Genomic DNA, 22,722 nt, shown 5'->3' with positions numbered 1-22,722 from the left:
CCTGTTTAGGGAAGGCGGGGTGGCTGCGCCCTGGATTTGCCCCATTTACTTTTCCCACCCGTTTGTTAGGAATCTTCCTTCGCTACGGCGCTGTCATGTAGAGTCACCCACCCTGTTATGGAGGGATATTTTAATTGGGCTGTAGCGTGGACGTGCCGCTGGCGTGGCGAAGGCGCGCCAAGCGCAACCCCATCTGCACCTGTCTGGGCAAGACTTACCCCTAAAAAGAGGAGGCGGACTCGAAATCATTTAAAGGGATCAGGTCAGGACTAGATTCACAGCCATGTCCAATGAAGACTTTGAAGCCCTATCTTTCTCGATTGAACAGACAAAAAATAAATCCTTTAGAGGGCTGCTAATTTACCACCCACCCGGACCAAAAAATAGGTTTCTAAATACCATTAGCACTCTCCTGGAAGGAGACATTTGTAATTCAGACCTCACAATTCTGGGAGATCTAAACTTCCATTTAGACTTAATTGAAGAGAAAGACACTAGGGACCTCCTGGGAATTATGAATGATTTTGGGCTAACTCAGCTGATCCAGAATCCTTCCCACATAGCAGGCCACACACTGGATACCATCTTTAGCAACAATGACTTGCTCACCTGATGAGACATTTTACCCCTTGTATGGTCTGAACATTACCTCATTCTTTTTGAGCTAGAAATCCCTAAAGAGACTCCAGTTATCAACAAGTAAAAGGGCCTGATCTCCCATCGAGCATGGAAGAAATTAAACTTCAGCCAACTTCAGATGCAGCGTTTAGAAAGTCTGCCCCACTCCTCTCTGGACTCTGGTAAGGCCACCTAGAGTTACTCAAATTGGCTAGATGCTGCTTTCTCACAATTAGCTCCCCCTAAAGCCATCAGACAAAAGAAGAGCAAACCTTCCAAGCCTTGGTATTCAGAGGCTCTATGTCCAGAAAAACAAAACTGTAGGTGGCAAGATAGGAAATGAAGACTAAAATGTGATGCTCACAATAAGGAACTGTTGGGGGAAGGCAGTACATAAGCAAGTGAATGACTCTCCATAAAATTTCCTAAGCAACAAAAACCATATGAATATTGACAATAAATCTCTTTATTTTGCTCTTTAGGCACCGAACCTTACATTTCCTTTTATTTTAGTCTTATCAAATTATATTATCTTATATGGTTTAGGTTTGGAATTTCACATCTATTGATCTCATACCCACGAAATGCATTCTCTGACACTAGATTGGACGTATGTTCATGTGATTCACAATCAAGGCAGAGCACGTTGCACTTTATGTTCTTTTGCAAACTCTATATCAATACAAGGCGTGCTTTTTAAATTCCCCTTTAAAAAAATTTAAATATAGGGAAATGTCAGGCTGCACTGTATTATCTTCAGCTTTTACAGGATGAATTTACTTGTTCAATGGTCTACAAATACATCTCCTCTGCAGTTCGACTCCGGAATATTGTTGGAAAATGAGCTCATGTTTCTGGTGACAGTGCTGTTTTAAACTGTTTTTTTAAAGTATAGTGTACAAAGATTGTCTTTTGCCTCCATCATCATTATTATTAACTTAAACATTGTCCTATTCAGATTAGTGATTAGTGAGGTTTATTCTAAGAGTCTTCTATATGTGTATACATTTGATGATGGTTTTATTCAGAAACTCTTGTATTCTTGTATGATGCATTCTTTTATGGCTTAGAATATAGCCAAATAAAGATTTCTGACTGACTGACAATAAATCATGTGCATTAATTAAAAAAAACTGAAAAATATGTACCAATTTTAACATATTTATTATTATTTTTTCGTTTTTAATTACTGTAAGCAAAATATTTGATTTCTTTAAGAAATAGTTAAAAACATAAATATGGCAACAACATAATTATATATCTAAATGATACAAAGCAATGTTATTACAATTCATTATTCAGTTTGGTTTCAGTTGAAATGTCTGATGTCACTGTAGATCGTAGGAAGGCTAGCGGTATATAAGAACTGTACAGACATATTCTGTCCAAATATAAAACTCTCCTGATCAAAGAAAATACAGTGTACTTTACGTACGAATAGAAGCCTCAAAAAACTCCCAATGGGATCTATTTCAGGTTATAAAGAAACTTACAAAACCTCCTGTAGCTAAAGAAAATATTTGTAGTCAAATATTCTGTGATATTATTTCTCAATACTTCAGAAACAAGGTGGATCAAATCTACTATAGTTTTAGTGCATATGGGAAAAAACACCCTATCCCACAACGTGCAGAACTCTTAGTTATGGAGAGGAATTATAACAAAACTCTCCCTATAGAATTGCTTAGTTTCAGCCCAGTCTCTACAACTCAGGTGGAGCATCTTATTCAGATCACTAGTTCTGGATCTCCAACTGACCCTCTTCCCCCCTCAGTGTTTAAACACATTCCTCAACCAATTGCTAATGTCTGATGGACATACTTAATTCTATGTTTCTGTCAGGTTGCTTTCCAGCATCTTAAAAAAAACAATCTTGATCCTGACGTCCCGTCTAGCTATCGACCCATCTCCACACTTCCTTTTCCTTCCAAAATCATTGAAAAAATCATGAATACTGAAATTACTAAATTTATTAAAGAACATGACTTGTTAGACCCCACACAATTTGGTTTTAGATCAGATCACAGTACAGAAACAGGGCTCATCAAAGCAACTGATGAACTTAAAGTTATCCTTGATGAAGGAGGCAACACAGCTCTGATCCTGCTGGACATATCTGCGACCTTCGATACCGTAGATCATGTAACTCTATGCCAGTGGCTTATGACTGTTGGTATAAGGGGTTCAGCTTCAGACCTAATTAGATCTTTCCTTAAGGACAGGGAAAATACAGTGATGCTAGATAATTTCTGCTCCAAAACAATCTTGCTACTATACGGGGTTTCGCAGGGGTCCTTGCTCAGCCCCACCCTTTTTTAGGTCGAGAATTCATGACCTCTTGTATATACTTTAGTATATATTATATGTGCATGTACTTTGAGGGCTCTGGAGATCAGCTCTATGACTTGTCTGCTTCCGCTTAGGGACTTTTTTTTCTGTTCAACTGCCTCTATTTAACTGTCTTGATAGAAAACGACCAGTAGAGTTCAGTAAAATACCAGAATTGCGTTCTGATTAGGGACTTTCTATCTTTTATTTTTTTGGCAATTGCCTCTATTTAACTTTCTTGATAGAAAACGACCAGCAGAGGACAGTAAAATACCAGAATCACTTTAGCATTCTCTAAATTCCAGTTCATAGAAATTGTCTTCCACGAGTACCCGTAGACAGTATTTTTTTTCCAATCCTGTATTTTCAGTGATATGACCACTGATGGCCCTGATTTGATATGAAAAACAGAGCTTTGGACTAAACCATTTCCAGCTGAAGGCAATATTTCTCACCATGTGTTCCCATATCTGGCGTGTCACACAGTTTCGTGCTTACTTTCCCTCCATGTTAAAGAACAGTAGATGTTTCAGCACCCAGGCTAATACGCTGCATAGCTAAATACATACAAGGTCCCAAAGGTGAGACCGATTGCATTGCAAATGCTTGTAATATATATGTAGCTGCACTTGCTCCATTGATCGTATCCTTTGGCCTTTTGCTCACCTCCTACGCAGATGACACACAAATTGTTGTATTTGCTGTAAACAAGGCCAAAAACATACAATTCATACAATTGTGAAGCTCCCAGCTTCGCAATTGTATGAAAGAAATTGGTATTTGGATGGACAGGCATTGTCTTAAGTTAAATTCTAACAAGACGGAGGTTATTCTCTTAGGAAACAATCCCCACTTCTGGACTCCTGAATGTTGGCCAAGTAGAGATGGGCCCTCTCCCATTGCCAACCCCCAAAGTCAAAAGTTTGGGAGTGATTCTGGATGATGAACTAAATCTCAGCAAACAGATTAATACTATCTGCTTCCTATAACACCTTAAGAACCATTAAAAAATGTGTTCCTTACATACCAATCAATTCGAGAAAGACAGTTATGTCCTCTCTCATCCTACACAAAATTGATTAATGCAATCGTTTATATATCAATCTACAGAATCAAAACATTAATAAACTACAGGTTCTCCAAAACTGTGCTGCCAGAGTATTGCACGATCTCCCTAAACATATTTCAGTATCCTCTGCTATCAATGAACTACACTGGCTTACCATCAGGAATCAAATTACATTTAAAACCCTCTGCCGCATATTTAAGGCCCTTCATTCCTCTGGTCCCAAATTCCTAAAAAAAAGGCATCTATTAATATACCCCTGACAGGAACCGTAGATATTTAGGAACTTACAAAGTGACCGCCTTCACATACAAGAAAACTAAATGGGGTGGCAGAAGCTTTATTACCTGAGCCACTAGACTCTGGAATACGCTGCCACTCCACATCAGATCCACACCGTCCTTACAAGTCTTCAGGAAACTTCTTAAAACCTTGCTCTTCAGCAGATAACTGTTTTCCCACATTCACCGTCCATACTCTGCTCAGTGTTCAGCGCCAAGACACCTGAGCTTTATAAAACTCATTAGCATAACATACAATGACTTTCTTCCATTATTAACCTAAGGGGAAAACTTTCCATAACTAGATCTAAAAATGTGTTTGTTCCATTAACACCTTATTTCGTATCCTTACCAGTCATTAGTCTATGAAGATGAGTCCACAATATAGACAGGCAACATTGTTTGCTGCCATCGAACAAGTGAAAAATTCCCTATGAATTAAAACTTTATGTTTTTTTTTTCAAGTTAAGCACCACCCTTTCTAACTACCACTCCTGATAAAACTAAGCACCAAATGATGAGAGAATGACGAAAGGATAGCAGAAAAAGAATAGTGAAAAATAAGCCTTGAAATTGAGACGGGTATGTCACCTCCATTCTAATTGGGCATGTTCCCCTTCCCCTACATATTTGTCTGGTATGACTTTTATTTTGGGCTTTGTGTCACGCTAATTTACTGTGGGGGCAGAGGCCTGACCTGTCCCTTACTATCCCACACCCTGGACTTATCCTGTGACTTGAAGAGGTGCACCAAGCCTTCCTCATAAGGGATAGAGGGCTACTGTCCCTGTCCTCGGTATAGCAAATAAAGCAGTGGTGGCAAAATGCTGTGTCTTTGAATTTGATATTGTTATCAGACCATTCCTTTATGTTTTACTGAAAAAGTGCCTTCTGGCCTCTTTTGGGTAAAGTTCCACTATTAATTGTATGTGCAGAACCTTGCAGTAGCATTCAGTGTGTATTTCAAGTGTATGTAGTTTGTGTAGCACATGAGCAGTAATAGGGCACTGTGTGTAATTGAGCCTGAGTACTGAAGCCAGTGGAATCCATTTTGGATGGTGTGTCTTGGTTTGAACAAGATTGAGAATAAGGACAGCTTCTCCAGACAGTAAAAGTGTACTGCCTACATTATTGTGTCTGGTAGGCAGCAAGCTAGACACTGAAGTGAGGAGGATAGAGACAGAGTTACCTTTAACCTTGACACTGAGATCCCTGGGCTCCCTGCATATGTCCTGCTGGGGGTGCCAACCCTGCTTACCTACCCCTTGAAATCCAAGCGAGGTAAACAGATAGCTATAGCACTGGGCACAGCTGTCCAGAACATATTATTTATTGGAGTACCCCCCGCATTCCTGCACACACTGGGTTGTACCAACGATTATGGCACGTGTTAGGCATGGAAAAGATCTTCCTTACCCTAGCTGGGAAAGGCTCCCCTTTCAGCGATTTATGGCAGCCATTCCTCACTCTGCTTGCACCAGAATTTAGGGAGCTGTCTTGTCCGAGATACCTACGCCTTCTACGCCTAAAGGCACCAAAGCCCTCTACGTGGGCTGCCTCACCTTTGGAACTGATACTCTGCTTGGAGCAGCGCCACATTGCCAGAATGGACTGTGGGAGGGTGGGGGTGGCTTTTTCTATGCTTTCTTCCTTTTTTCCTTTTCCGTCTCTTGAGGTGGGGGGTGGGACAGTATTTGTTCACTGTTTATTTTTGTAATAGCGACGCACTGATCAGTATTCATGGTGGGCCCTGTGTGGGCCTTTATATGTGAGCTTACTTCTTGCAATGTTCAATAAAAAGAATTAAACCATTAAAAACCAAGGGAGAACCTTTGTTAGCAAGGGGTTATTGATTAATTCTTCCCGAATCCTGCCATTTGGTTGATGATAGGGGTGCTGGGTTGGACTGCAGTTTATTTTATGTAAGGAGACGACATTTCTAGGTCAGGTCTGCCGGTTTGTGTTGCCCTGCTTACTGCTTAAGGGATACTGATGATAGCCAGCTGCAAAAACCTTACCCTTTCATTGTGCCTTTGTTGTGGGTCCTCCAGTATGGAGACAACCACAGTGCTTCCTTCTGTGAGAATCCCTAATTCACACAAAGGCTGTGTCTGGAAATTAACCTGAGAAAAACACTAGAAAAAGAACGACCCCAAACCGGAGCTAAAGTTTGAGACAATGGGTCCACATCCCTCGCTAGAGGTTGTGTAAAAAGGTTTGACTCAAACAACCCAACTTTGTTCCAGTTCCTAGTCCTTCAAGACCAAGCAAAGGGTGTATTCCGCAAAGTACTTCAAATACTGGTGTGTGATCAGGCCTGGTGTCTACCTGATAACCAGCCTCCCAGATGTAAGGGGACATTATCTGAAGTCAGCACTTTCTGGTGGAAAAGCTGAGGGTCTTCTTGCATGCCTAGCAGCCTGCCCGCTTCATCAGAAAGGGTAGGAGTATGCCACGCCCTGCAGGAGGAGAAACATCCAGAGAAACCTGGCTACCAAAAAGCAAGGTGAGAGTGACCCGTGCTTTATAGTGTCTTCCAGGTTTCTCACACCTGGTTCCTGAAGCCATTAGGTTTTGGCCTGGTTAGGGCAGCATGTGTCTTCCAGTTGGAGCCAGAGCAGCCTGAGTTGCATCCATACTCCATGCTCCAGGACAACTGACCCGCAGAGCTAAAGCTGGGTGGCGGCAGACAGAGAGGCATTGCTGAAGCCCCGAGGGCCCTCCTGAATGAATTCATTCTTGACATTTCCAGGCACCAGTTAGCCTTGAGGGGACTAGAGGCTTTTTATTGGCTCCCTACCAGAAAGCGCATTATGCTTAAATCACTCTGCATAGTGCATAAGGCCCTTTTTCTCCTCAGTCCATCAAGAATTAAAAATATGTTTTGCTGGTACTCTCCGGGGAGAAACTTGTTATCAGCACTTCAAAATCTGCTCATGGTGCCTAGAACCAAAAGGAAGAAATGGGGTGACAGAGCATTCTCAATTGTGGCAAGCAGACTTTGGAACTCGCGACCTCAAAGCCTGAGGGCTATCCCTCAGTTGTTTGTCTAAAGGCCTTAAGTACCCCGGCTTGTCTGGCTATACACCTGCCACGGATGACCACCTTGAATGCCTCCCAGAGAGATGATGGAGAGAATACCGATCACTCATTGAGTGAGAAGTATTCGAGGATATGACTTTTTATTTCCTCTCTAAAAGCGACATTTAGTAGAGCTTTAGATGGGAGTTTCCATTGAAGTGCTCGGTAGGTGCAGTCATTATTTGTAGACGGAGCAAGCATGGTGCGTGGTCCGAGAGGGTTCGAGGGAGGTGTTTTATGTCTATAGTCCACGTGGCTACATCTTTAGATACAAGCCAGAAATCAATGCGAGACCAGGCTGAGTGTTGTGCTGTAACACATGTGCCCTCTGTCGCATCTGGGAGCCACTCTCTCCATATATCTGTTAACCCGCTGTCTTTTATTAGCATGTTTAACGCTGTGCTGGGATTGGGGTGCAGTTTGTGATCTCGAGAGTCATCAAGGATGGCATTGAAATCCCCCCCCATAATATTGTGGCACACCCGGTTTGCATTATGCTGCCCCAGAGGTCAGTAAAAATTTGAGGCGAGTCCAAGTTGGGGCCGTAGACTGTCACCAGCACCACCCTGACCACCCGAGTGTGCCCTCCGTTAATATGTATCTGCCTTCCGGGACAGACAGCGGTTTAATCTGGTTCCAGCCAATGCCTTTGCCAATAAGGATCGAGGGCCATATTATCAAGCAAGGGCGATACATTATTGCCGCTTTTATCGGCAGGAAACTGCCGCTAAATCGGCGATAATGGGCTTGATAATATGCCCTTGTGAATTCCCATAGAAGCCCAGGATAATACCAGAACCTGGGCTTCAATGGGAATTCACAAGGGCATATTATCAAGCCCATTATCGCTGCAATTTCCTGCTGATAAAAGGGGCGATAATGTATCACCCTTGATTGATAATATGGCCTGCGGTTCCTCTATCATAGCTAGAGTAAACCGCCAGATACATGTTACCTCAGTGCCTGTGTATGAGTTTTGTACACGCCGTATTTTGAAGATGCTTTTCCTGAAGAAAGCATATATCTAGTTTATGCCTGACTAGGTATGATTGCACAAGTCTGACCTTCCTATTGTCGTTCAGCCCCCTTATGTTCCATGTAAGACAATTATATGTAGTCACTGTACTCTGGTCAACTGTTTTGTGCACCATGTTACCAATTGTGTCACAGTAGGTATAATATGTCATATGTGCCGTATTTTGCTGTCGCCTTGTTTTTTTCTCTTGAACTAATAACTCCTTCCCCTCATAATTTTTTGCTCTGTTGACCATTACGACTTTCTCCATGTTAAGCATTTGTTCCTTCATTTCTATTTGAAACTCGTTCACCTCTGTGTGCCGTTGCTCGAGCTGATCTATGCGCAGCTCGTGTTTGTCCACTTGGTTTTATACCTGGTCCAGTCAGACCGCGAGGCCATCTGGTTTAGCGTCGATAGTTTTGAGGCTGGATTTCATTTCTATGAATAGACTCCCTGCTTCTTCCACTGGCCCATGCTCGCTTTCCGGATCGGGGGTCAGTTTCCGATTGCTGGGTTTGTCATTTGTTTTCAAATATAAATTTTGTTTGCTTTGTTCCCCATTGTACTCTCTGGGAGGTGATTTCCAGTCTGAAGGAGGGGGTATCCGGACGGCCAAGACGGTCCAAGGTTACAGGTTTCTCACCTCAGCACCTCGCCCAGGTCAGTGCCTCTTTCTGATCTTGTTTACAGGAGGATTTCAAGTGTCTCTCAGATCAGTATGTTCAGTATAGATTATTGTGGGCTGAAAGCCTGTGCACTGTTCCACTTCTTTCGTATCCGGATGTTATGGTGTTATGTTATGTTATGGTGTTGGCGTTGTGTTAGTGATGAGTGTATTGGTTAGTGGTATAGGATAGAGTTGTGTACTATTTGTGGGTTATGGTGGATATGTGTGGTAGTTGGGATAGTAGGGTGTGTAGACGTGGTTTGCTTGGGTATGTGGTGCATACTGGTACATTAATCTGTGCATAGTGTTGTGCATGGTGTACATTTGGTGTGAGTGTGTTGCTCTGCTTGTGGATGTGGATGGTGTGGGCTGGGTATTGCTAAATGAGAAACCTTTCTAAACTCTTCCCTCTGACTCCTCCCCTCCAAAACTCATTTTTACTCATCCAAAAGCCTCTTCCTACTGCTAAGACCTAAAAAAAAATAAAAAAAATACTTCACTCTTTTATCCCTCCACTATCCTTTTCAATCAAAATTAACAAACTAACATGTTCACTTCTCAAATTCCATATTCAACTATACTAATATACTGCCCAAATAACTGAATAACATTTCTACTACTCAAATTACTTCATATTTACACTACACTAATTTTCAACTCTAATCCTTTATGGGTTCCGGAGTGGCATGCTACTCGCCAGAAAAGCGCTTCAACACCCATCAGGGGTAACAAGTGCTATATGAATGCAAATCTCTCTTCCCCTTTTATCCCTCCGCTATCCTTCTCACTCCAAGTAACAGACTAATAAATTACTTCATATTTCACCATATTAATTCATCACTAATCCTTTATAGGCTTCCTGAATAGCGTGGGTCAACAAGTGATATATAAATACAAACCTTTGTGCTCCTCTATCCTTCTACTATCATTCCAAATCGAAATAACAGACTAACCTATCCACCACTTAAAATGTACTTGTATGTTTCACTATACTAATTCAACACTAATACTCTATGGGTCCCGGAATAGCGTGCTACTCGCCGAAAAAGCGCTTCGACGCCTCGTCAGGGGTAGTAAGCGCTATATAAATGCAATTACAATACAATTACAATACAATACCCAGGCCTCTGCCTTTGGCCTAAACCGTGCTCCTCCCCCACAGGTACTAGTGGCTTCGTTTATCCCAGTTATCAGAAACCGTCGCTTTGGGGCAGCGCTTCTTCCTTCTATGTTGTACCCTCGGTTTGGGTTGGGGGGCCCAGCACCTAAACCCTCACCCGGCACAGCCCCTAGGTCTCTGACGCGGCACAGGCTACTTACGTCCATCCCCACTCGGTGCCTCCCCAGCTTGGAGGAGACACGCAGCCGACCAGTGGCGTACACAGCCAGCTACACCCCCCACTTCTCCTTCGTTACTTGGTGTATCTGGGTTTCACAGCAGACGACGTAGTTCTGGCCGGATTCACCCAGCTGTAGTTGCTCCATCTCATCTCTCGCTGGGCAGCTTGACAACTCGAGCGGTGGGGCTCCGGCCTACGCACGAGTCACGTCTGGGCCCGCCTTGCCGAGTCTCCCTCCAGCCAGATAGGGATCTCCAAAGCACTTTTGGGGGGGGGGGGGTTTGGATTCTTCAGCCGCTTGAACTTCCTCTGCGTTGTGCGGCCCATTTTCTATTCATTTTTTTCGCGTTTGCATCAGGATTGTAGACAGATTATCAGTCCTGCCAAGTATCACGCATCAGACGTGACTCTAACGCATTTCAGTGTGGTGCTCCGCATTACCGCACTGAAATGCATTGTCACGCGTGTGCATGGTGTCTGTTACTGAAGCACAGCATACCTAAGACTTAAGTGGTGCAGCTGGCAGCGCGCAGCCAATGACGTGTGCGCTGCTCTACCAGGCTTGAGGCTCACATTCACTGCTAAGACACGTTTTAACTTGGCAGGACTGCGTTTCCTTATTAATGTCGTCCCCCCCCCACATGGCTCTCACTTGTCAGCCTGACATCATGACCGGGCCCAGTCAGGTTGGTGTTACGTGCCGGTGCGCGGGGACGTCACATCCTGCGTGCTGGTGTGGGAGCCAGGAGGCTGAAACCAATCATTAATTCAGGGTAAAGAATGGCTACAAGGGATTTCGTTTGCATACTATTTAGGTTGATTTACTAGCACAAGTCTTTAGAGTTAGTTTTCAACAATCTAACCCAAATGTATCCATAGGATAACAAAACAAATTATTGATATTAAACACATTAAATGAGAAAAGAAAAAGAAGAAAAAGCACATGGAATAATGTATTTATATGAAAAAGTATTGTATTGAATCAGTCAAAAAATCAATTCACGGAGATACAATAAACAAATCAATGCAAGCAAAAAAGTTACGAACAGATGTGTGTGTAAATCAGCAAATCAGTTCATAACAAATCATCAGCTCCTTCAAATCACAATGAATAACCAATGAATAACCAAGTCCATTCATGTACAAAGGTTACTCTTAAAGAAATGTATTGCTTTGGAGATGATGACAAGGTCGACGTTTCGGTCTTTGTTGCAGGTGTCTATAAGACCATCATCAGGACTTATGAACTTTTTGGGCGAGCTCAGGTCATGAATGATAACATCAATGAGATTATCAGCAGTGCCTGCCTGCCCTTAGTAACTGACTCAGCATTGCAGTCATGCAGTCGGTCTCTGGTTAGTGCCCTTCTTTCCATTTCTGGTGCTTTGCATATATGTTTTAACATCTTCCTAGAATTTCTCGTTGCTCCAATTAGTGTAATTTCTGGTATTTATATGATTCCCTCATCTTCATTGCTTGATTTTGCCCACCGAAAGTGTCACAAGTAGTCGTTGAAATGTCACTCAAAATTACTTTGAAATTATGTAAATGTCACACATAGCAATCTGAAACATTGGCAGCTATGAATGATTATTCCTCGGGTGGCAGAGCCCTCTCAGTGAGGGGCCATCTTGCTGCTCGGCGAGACCACGCCCCCAAATTTAATGTCATACTATTAATATTACAATTGGACAATCGCCACCCTGGCGATGTTTTGACTTCCCATGACTTCAGAACACAGCATACCCTTATTTCTGTCTCTAATGTCCGTGCTGATAGTCCTACTTCTCTTTCTAAATTATCCAACAGCCCTTGGAAGGTCCAAACCTGTCCCAACAAACGTCAGTTTACTACTCTTCTTCATGCTATCAAAATCTACAAAAATAGTGTCTCCACTCCAACACCCATGTCTGAAAAGCAAGATATTGGTGAGTTTCTCTCACAAGCAAGTTGCCCAAACACACACCCTCTTTTTCCTGGTACTGCGCAATTTCAAAAGACCTCTGTCCATCTCCTTGACCACAGCGCTAGCAGAAGTTGTGTCATCAGCTGTAGTCACTCTGACTGGGCACCATAAAATATACATAATGCATTTAGCCCATGCTTTTAGAGTTTTTACATTGTCCTCAAACTTGTTTAGGACACTCGCTTGTCAGATGGTGCACGTCCCTCTAGCACTACAGCTGGCTTTTAGGTGACATATGAGCCAAGCTGATGAGATTCTTGAATTCAAATCAAGCAATGTGTAACCATCACAGTACACTAACACAAACCAGGCCCACAGCACCCTCCGGAGGCACGGACTAGCCTCTGCGAGAGACAACTTAATTGAAAAATCACACTGCACACTCACCAACGCTTCTCCAAATTTTACCACCAGCATTCACTGTATTACTGCCTGAAGCTGCATGGGTCATTTCAGAGTTCTGCATACTGTAAAGAAGATTGCATGTATCTCCCACTGTCTACATATCACTTCACAGTACTGTCTCAACAGCGCTTTCCATAAATACCATCTACATAGCCAGTGTTTGCTGCTGACTTGTGAAAGTGGTGCAGAGTTTATGTTGCTGATGAGTTTTACATATGAAGTGTGTAAAACAAGCAAGCTCAATTATCATAAGGGACAGTCTTAGGTGTTTTCATCTTGATAGATGTCCATATGGGACATTTGAAGAAAAAAATGGAAATTATTTGGTTTAGAAACTGAAAGGTTTATAAGGCAATTCTTGAAGTGCCCCTTGGAAATATTTAAAACTTGAAAGGTGCTCGTATGTCTTATGGCCCTACATATTTTGAGTGTTCCTGTTGCCTCAATCAAGGCGGGGTTCTATTAATCAAAGGGTAATGCTTAGCATACGTAACACCCATTTGTCACACTCGCATATAAAACTGCACCTTGTTGCCATAGGAGATTTATGATTGCATGGACGTCAGTTTGATGCATATCAAAATTCATGTCTAAATTCAAACACTAAGCATCCTGGTCTGTCAGGGGCATGACGAAAAGACACACTGTGAAATGGATGGAAGTATATGAAATTGCACATATTGGTTGCAGATGTGCAGATCTAAATTTCATTTCAACATATATTTTTTATAAATCTTTATATTGCCATTTTATTCATGAACAAACAAAGGGAGCTTACCCACATAACATCATATAAAGCACTATGAGATTCCAGATCAGAACATGGTCCATTGGTTAGAGAGATTGGCACCGCACTGTCCATAAATGTTCGGGAAGTGATTGTAGGAAGGGCCACGGAGCTGCATCTGGGAAGGAGGTTCCAAACCACTATCCCATATCCCCGTGCCAGGGTGTGGTAAACCATGGTCTGTACTCAATTTAGTTTTGGCTGGGAGTGTCCAATCCTCAGGCCATAGAACTCCGTCCATCAGCCCCATATTTTCTTGTACTTCTACGACATCCCCTGGCAGTGTAAACCGCTTTTTTGGCACCCATGCAAGCAGCCATTCCTTCAATCCATTGTTCCTTGCCGGAGACCTCCTGTGCAGTGTCCCTCTTTGCTAATACTAGGCCCAGAGAGAGGAACACTAGCTCCCTGCTGGGCAGATCTATACCCCCGGCACGCCCAGGAGCATGACCTGGAAATTTGGTGGGATCTCTTCTTCTAATATGTCTCCCAGTTCTTTTAGTATGAGCAGCCAATTCATCCGTATCGCTGAGGATCTCCAAGCATATGATAGAATGAATCAGCATGCACATTACATCGTAGTCAGGTGGGCAATGGGATGTTCCCCATTTTCTGAAGCCTGTCCCACACTATGTAAACCTTGTACAGGACTTTAATCTGTATCAGGCGGAAGCGCTTCCTGATGGCTTCCTCCTAGGGGTTGTTGGACTTAGCCCTTTTTGACTAAAGTTCCCTAAACATTTTGCCTTCCCCCTAAACCTTTTTTCTGACATGGTGTTGCCAACTTAGATGCTTTAGGCACTTTGCCGCTGCTGATCAGTGTCAAAGTGTAAGTGCTCCCTGTATAACTTGTAATGGTAATTGTTTGTCCATGATTGGTATGTTTGCCTTACTAGCAAAGTCCCTATCAAAGTGCACTATGTGTGCCAGGGCTGGTAATGCAAAAGCTGCTAGTGGGCCTGTTCTATAGCATTTTAGGACCCTAGTGTAATTTTCCAGATTCACGCCCTTATATAGGTATAGAGAACCTTGTCCTTTAATAGGCATAGAAATCATAACCATATTTAGACATAGCCCATGCAGTCCAAATACGGCATGGCTACTTCCACTAGTTCCGAAAATCCACAACAATTTTTTGGAAAACTTCTAAGATTACTACCAAGGGCTCTGGACCCAATTGGGGCACACTAGCCGAGTTACATCCAACCGGGCTAGCTTCATTAAGAATGGCCCACCTGTAATAGCTTCCATGGAGACTCTACGAGCGTCCAGGGAGAGTCTTCTATGTGTAAGCTCTATTTCATGTATCAAGACCAACTCTGCCCTGATAAGGAAGGTGTTGAGAGTACCCACAACCCCTTGGCCCCCTGTCCCTTTACGGGTACCAACACTCATACTTGAAACAAATAATGTAGGCAAAGTTTAAAGCAATATAGTGCGAAAGTCACTAACCAAGGTCAGGTTCGTAGGCAGGATGGCCTTTTTTCGGGTGCAAAATCGTGGCCCTGCCCTGCCCCTTTCTGCCCGGACAGCCACAGACGGCCCGCCCTTTGCCCAGGCTTAGCCTGGCGCCGCCCGCGCGCGTCCTGCGACGCGGGAGCTCTGACGGTGTTTTATGCGCCACCGGGCGCGAAATGGGCGTATGCGGCTTCTGGCCGCAAGGACTCCTGGGGGATGTAGTCTCCCCTCGGCGGCCGCGCACTGAGTTCGAAAAAGGCAGCGTCAGCGGGGGAGACCAATGCTGAATACCTTCACGCCCCAGCGGCAATGTCAGCAAGTGCCTCCAAAGTTCAAGGTCCCAACAGCAGCAGACAATCCAGGCAAGTATATGCGCCCACGCTACACAAAGTACCCCAAGGTATAAATATGCCCACAATTGCCCAAGCAAACACATAGTGGTTTGGAGCAGGTCGACTATCTAGTTGCCCGACGCAGCTCGCTACAGCAAGTGCCGAAGGAAGCTGACCCTCCAGCTGAAGCACTGACAGAGAGGCTGCCTTTCTCTCGCTGAGAATCCAGCTTCAGTGTTTCCAAGCTCCCCTTGCGGGGTGTTGGGAAATCGAGTCCCGAGACAGAGATACCAGACCTCCTTAATTCTAAACCAAGGTACAGAGCTGATCAGACCCTAAGAGAAATCTTGGATAGATTCTTGGCAAAGAAACTAAACACACACTTACTTCTTCCCTCGTACTAGACTTAGGTTAGCTGCATCGGGGTAGGCATATTTTAGAAGCACCAGCTGAGTACTTTTAGTCTTTGTTATTTATGTATGTATTTTATGGCTTAGAAACCATACCATGCTTTTACAGTATTATTTTATAATACTCTTCTTGCTGCACGCATTATACTTTACAGCCAGTCTTTCGATTGTAGCAGTTCATTTCTTCTGCATGAGAAAAAGCCTGTCTCCCTATTTCTCTGCACCTCTGATAAAATGAGGCATGCACGATTGACTGAGTAAAATATCTATCTATTGTTTCCACGACTCTGAAGATCAGTTTTATCTTGGGGAAACAAAGTTGTCATGTTTATGCGGTTGTCAGAAACTAATCCCTTCTTGTTTCTTCAAGAAATTTTCTCGTGACCTCTGAGCTAGCTGCCACTCACAATTAAGTCTAATATATTCGATAGAGACCTAGTAGACATAAGTCCTGCGTCACATCTATAGGATATATTATTCCAATGCGCAGAGCCTATTGGATATATAGGAACTACACTACAGGCCTGCAGCTCTAATTGTGCCACCCACACTAGTAGCCTTAAAGAGAGAACTCAGGCCTGCCACTGCAGTGCCTGCGCACTATTTGTCACACTGCCATGTTGTCCTGACAAGGGCACCCACTTGCCAGGCCATACCCTTCCCTTTCTATGCACATCAGACACCCCTATGGTAGGTCCAAGGTACCTCCCTGGACAAGGTGCAGTGCATGTGAAAGGTAGGACATGTACTGAGGTGTGTACAGTGTCCTGACAGTGAAATAATCTCTATTTTGTTTTAACTGTTGAAAGGCCATCTTTCCTATAGGACAGACTCCGGGAGGCTGTGTAATATGTTTCCAGCCTATCTTTCCGCAGCCTTAAGATGGAGAGCTGTGTGCATGTGGGATCGTTCTGTGATCTTGTGCACCCGGGATCCAAGTGAGTATCAGCAACTCTGTATGCATGTGCTTTGTGCAGCCTGAGACCTTTGTGAGGACTGCCCTGTGATTGTGTGCTCCCGGAACCCAAATATGCCTCAGCGACGCAGTGTGTGTGTGCTTTTTGCAGCCTGAGACCCTCGTGAGAATTGCCCTGTGATCGTGGGCACCACGAGTACAAGTGAGTCTCAGCGACACTGTGTGTGTGTGCTTTGTGCAGCCTGAGACCTTCATGAGGATCATCCTGCGATGATGTGCACCCGGAATCCAATTGAGTATCAGCAACGCTGTGTGCGTGTGCTTTGTGCAGCCTGAGACCTTCGTGAGGATTGCTCAGTGATTGTGTGCACACGGAACCCAAGTGTGTCTCAGCAAAGCTGTGTGCATGTGCTTTTTGCAACCTGAGACCCTCGTTAGAATTGCCCTGTGATCGTGGGCACCAAGAGTCCAAGTGAGTCTCAGCGACGCTGCGTGCGTGTGCGTGTGCTTGGTGCGTGCAGCCTGAGACCTTCGTGAGGATTGCCCTGTGATCGTGTGCACCCGGAACTTAAGGGAGTTTCAGCTACACTGGGTGTGTGTGCTTCGTGTAGCCTGAGACTTTCGTGAGGATTGCACTGTGACCGTGCACACCCGGAGTTCAAGTGAGTCTCAGCACCACTGTGCACATGTGCCCTGTTGCAGCCTGAGATCTTCGTCTTTGCCATCGGACCGGACCGGCCTCACCAGAGGAGCTGAGCCGCCGGTCCGAGCCTGTCTGTGCAAATGAGTAACCTCGAACCATCTTCGTGTCGGGGGAGGGGTGAGGGGGGGAGGTCGGAGTTCTATTGCCAACATCAACAAGGCTGCATCGGAGGCCCAAGTCGTGAGGAGAAGAGAGCGAGGTCACGCCCCAAGGTAACGCTCAGGGAGCCTGCATGTGTCGCGCCTGGGGCGGGGTGCGAGCTCAGAAAGGATCGCTCTCGGCCTTTCCCATTCTCGCAGTGCGAGCCTATGCCCAAGCTCATATCGCAGCCCGTACTTGCCAAGGAGTGGCAGTACTGAGGCCGGAGTGTGGAGCTACACTTTGTTTACACCATACCCGTGTTGGGGGCATATTGAGGCATGACGGAGTACCTTATTTTGGTATAACAAACTATCTGATTGTTGCATTACGCATTACATAATTTTGGTATTAAAAACTGCCTGATTATTGCATTATGCATTCCATTATTTCTGCATAACGAACTACCTGATTGTTGTATTACGTATTACAGCATTTTGGCATAACAAACTGCCAGATTGTGCATTACCCATTGCAGTATTTCTGCATAACGGACTGCCTGATTGTTGCATTACGCATTGCATTATTTCTGCATAACGAACTGCCTGATTGATGCTTTCTGAATTGCATTATTTTGGCATTGCGAACTGCTGATTGTTTTGTAATTAACTGCATTGTTTTGACATTACAAAGTGCCTGATTCTTGCATTACGAACTGCATAGCTTTTGATCCAGCGCTCTCACCAAAATATTGCACAAATGACACTATCTACTACCACAAAACTTACACTACAACACTAGGCCCATAACAACAATAGAGCGCTTGAATCATGAGGCGATAAGATCTAAATATAGTTGTTTAAACTAACTACAATAATCAAGACCAGCTTGTCATTTTAGAAAGTTTATTTTAACACATCTAGAAAAACTTAGGTTTTGGTATTTTATTAAGCAAGCATTAGAAATTGTCATAAAGAAAGATTTATTCAGTATTAATAAAAAGAGCATAAATCAAGAATTATTATTCATTAGCAGGAATAAGTAAAATTAAGCATTTTCCAAAATCCTAACTATATCTCTGTCTCTACCCTCATCACCTAGTAATAAAGTAATTAATAAAAACTCCTGTCCTCACGTGTAAAGTCCATCAGCATAACATCGTCCTCCAGAATTTCTCGAGCGTAAGCCAACTATGTGTTCTCTGAACCTATTCTTATACCCTAAATTAAGCTGAGCTAACTATTTTTCACATTCCAGCAGATGAATTCTAGTTCTCCATTGGCTGAGCCACCTCGTACCACAGTAAACTCTGACACCTCCTTCTTACATGCCCGGGCAAATTCACTAGTCCATTGTTCATGTAGAAGTCTTGGCAGCTTCTCCTTAGGCTGCTACATTTTGTAGCGACAGCTTCCTTTTAACCTTGAGCCAGTCAGCTCTGAACTCCTGTGGCACGTTAGCAAACGTTAGCAAATTTCTCCAATGTGTCATCTTTTTAGCAGTTCAATCCAAAACCTTTCAAAATAAAAGCTCAGAGGCCTTTTCCATCCTTCTCAGAATTATTTTCACTTGAGCCATTTTCATCATTAGGCCTCTTTTCAAAGAGCGTCAATTTTCTGCGCCATCTCTCCTGCGCCACTTTTAAAAGTGTACTATTTTCCTGCAGCCATCTCTAAGCTTCATTTGTAAAACTATTATATAAACAAACACAAAGAATAATTAATGAAAGAAATACAGTTTGTTCTGTTGCCTCCCATCATTGCTAATAATTAACCCATTAGTCTAAATTACTTAGCAGTAAAGCACAAATAAAGCAGCATTTTATATCTACCAGTCTTCATGAATCCATAAAACCTTATGTGCACCTAGAATAGTAGGAATGACATCACATAGACAAGGGAAGCAAAATAAGCACATGCCATTATTTTAAAAACAGCTGCTATTAGTTATGACATGACAATAGACAAGATTAATTTATTATTTTCCACATACATAAGAATGCAACATAATGCACATTTATGAGCACACATGTTAATTTCCCACGTGTTCTGTAATGTAATGTAACTTTAAACTAGGTTGAATTAGCATACACAGCACAAATTGTTAGCATTATTAATTTATTTATGGAAGTGTGATTTCACGGGTTTAAACAGATTTCTGTTTTCTATCCCGCTCCATCAACTCCCTCATCTGGTGATTAACAAATCACCACACCACCACCCAAAATTTAACAAACATTTTATCTAAGATGAACATGATTCAATTTCACCTGTGTTAGTATTTCTAAAGACTTATCTCATCAGTTTATCTACAATTCTCATATTGAGTTTAAAGAAACCCTTCTAGTTCTATTTCTTTCTCTTGTGTAACATACAACTAAGCTTCAATAAAAGTGTTGCAAAAATTATAACTAATAAAATGTCAGTATCTTGCTTGTCATATTTATCTTAAACTTCTCCTTGTTAATTTCAAAAAGAAAAGTAACCACCTAAATCAATCAAAGCTGAATTATTAGGAGCACATATATCAGAGACATCTTACAACATTTTTAAAATTAAGCATCTTGAGCTTGTAGAATGTATTTTCATTAAGCTTGCAAAGAAAAATAAAACAAAAATTTTAAAAATTTTACCTAAATTTTCTAAAAATTTCTAACACCCCCCTTTTTCAATTTTTTTTATACTCTTTAAACCTACTAACAGTTTTTCTTCGACCTAATGTCACAAATTAATTTTTCAGCTAACAGAATTTCTTCGACCTTGTGTCATCTAACAAGATTTCTTCAGCCTTATGCCAAAAACAGAAAACCTAAAATTTAACAGGTATGCACTTCAATCATTGTCACTTTTGTTTTCAATCTCTTTTTGACTGTGATTATTTACCTCCACTACAGGTATCACTTCTATTTTCTTTCCTGCCTCACTTTTCTTTACAGAATCTTTTTGACTTGATTTTTCATCAATCTGTTTCTTTGATCTGTATCTCAATTTGAATTTTAGGCCTTCATTTTCTTCTGGCCAGTTATCACTTTTTCTTAGTAATTTCTTCTTTTGCTTGGTCACATTACATTCTGTTCTCCAAGCTCCTTTTCTGAATTTTCTTATTTGAGAATCTTCATCACTTTCATCATTTTCAGTGTCAGAAATTTCAACTTCAGACTCAGGTACTTCTTTACTCGGCAGCTTCACTCCATTAGGAACATCATCTTTGTAGCTGGTACTTGGCAATTCATTTTCTTCTTCAATTACCTTCAACTTCCCAGTTTCAGAATTCTTGTTCCTGCTTTCAGAGCTACTTTTCTGCTTTTCAATACTCTCCTGGTCTTGAATCACAATCTGATCACATTCTTCTTCTGCTTCTTTTTCTGGCAGATTTCCATCATTTTCTGAGTCTTCTGTCACAACTTTCAAGTCTTCTTCAATCAAGGCTTGTTTTATATTCATGCTCTCCAGATGTCGACCAACTTGTCGATCTTCAAGATCTGGATTCTCTTCAAGCTCTTCTTCAGAATCTGAATCATCAATTGTGACACTATCCTCATCAGGATTTTCAGGTGTAGTTACACGAAAAGTATGGCCAGTGTCAATCCACCTCTTCAGTCTTACATCAAAACAAGTGGAATGATATCTGTCCACTTTGTACCTGCAACTAGGCACATTTTTGCATCTCTGTCTTTTATAGTAACATTCTCATGCTCCTCAACATCTGAAATTTCTATTCTATCTGTACAATGAAGCAATCTGTTTTCAATATGTTTCCTGTTATCTGATAACTTTGCAACAGTAATTTCATCATTATGTCGCATCTGAAATGTTTCAACCCATTTTGTAATCAAACAAATAATCACAAAAATGTAGCACAGTTTATCATACAGTGACATCTCACAGAAATCCATTTGTAATCTGGTCAATGAACCACTCTCCTGTAATTCCGTTCCCAATCTCACAACTGTTCTCTTAATTGTGTTCACTTGCTGATAAGTCAGACACCTCTGGTAAAGAAATTCTGCAATTTTATGGTACATATTGTCCATGTCAGTAATTATGCTATTTGGTAAAACTACTCTACTATCTTTGTGTGACAAAATCTCATTCTCATCTCGCTGTTTAAAATCTGCACTCAACCATGTGTTTTCTTCCTCATGAGATGCATCATCTTGTAACTTTTTGACTACCTGCCATGTTTCAACTACAGCTGTTAGTATTAGTGAACTCAAAGCATGTTCATCATTCATTTTGTATGCTGCACATATCACGACAGCAAACTTTTCTGCCAATTGAATATCATCAATCAATCTTTTAATTAAATTTGCATTTCTGTTAAGTGAACCTGCAGAAGTCAATGTTTCAATCTGTTGATCAATTGTGTCCTTTACCTTGATGTCTTCACTCAAAAGACCATCATTTTCATTCCAATATTCTGGAAGTGCATTTAATCCTTTTGGACTGTTTTCCTGTTCTTTATTTAATCCTGTATCTGTTTTCTCTGACTGTTCATTAATAAAATTTTGTAATGGCAGTGAAGCCATCTCAATCTCTTGAATCATTACCTGTCGCTGTATTTGTAGCTGTTCATTCAGCTCATTTATTTCAATCTCCTTTTTCTTTAACCATAATTTTGACTCATCAGGCTGTGTTAATTCAATTAGGTCAATGTCAGACTTCTCACTTACCAGAACTGAAGTCATCTCTGTTTCTTGCTGAGTTGCAATCCCTACTAACTCAATTTCAAATACAATAGAATAAACCTTTTCAGTTAATGGGACCTTTAAAATTGCGGAATTAATTTCATCTTTCCTAAGTACAGGGACTGTCACTGTTTCCATAATTTTCATGGACTCCTTTAAATCATTTGATGAATTTACATGATCAGGAATATTAATTCCAGATGTACCAATCATTTCATCATGTTTTTCAATTGCATTAATTTTAGTAAAAGTCTGAGCTGTCACTTTATCAGTTTGATCTGACACTTTTGGCGTTACATTAATCTGCTCTGGAGGTCTTCTTGTATTCCTGTTCTGATCCATATTTACAACCTCAATTGTACACTGATCAACATTTTCTACTCTGACACTTTTATTATTTATTTTCGCTAATGGGTTAATTTTTAATTTACTCTCGCATTTGGCAACAACCTTTTTCATTTTCTTATATAAGGAAGACATTTTCTTTAATTAATTTGGTAAATGTATTCTCTAAATTTGTCTTGCAGCGCTTGTTGATCAATTAATTAATTAATACTATCAGGTGTAGAAAACCTTTATAA

Source organism: Lissotriton helveticus, chromosome 2_1 (assembly GCF_964261635.1).
Source record: "Lissotriton helveticus chromosome 2_1, aLisHel1.1, whole genome shotgun sequence".
Taxonomy (NCBI): Eukaryota; Metazoa; Chordata; class Amphibia; order Caudata; family Salamandridae; genus Lissotriton; species Lissotriton helveticus.
This window is presented reverse-complemented; position numbering follows the sequence as displayed.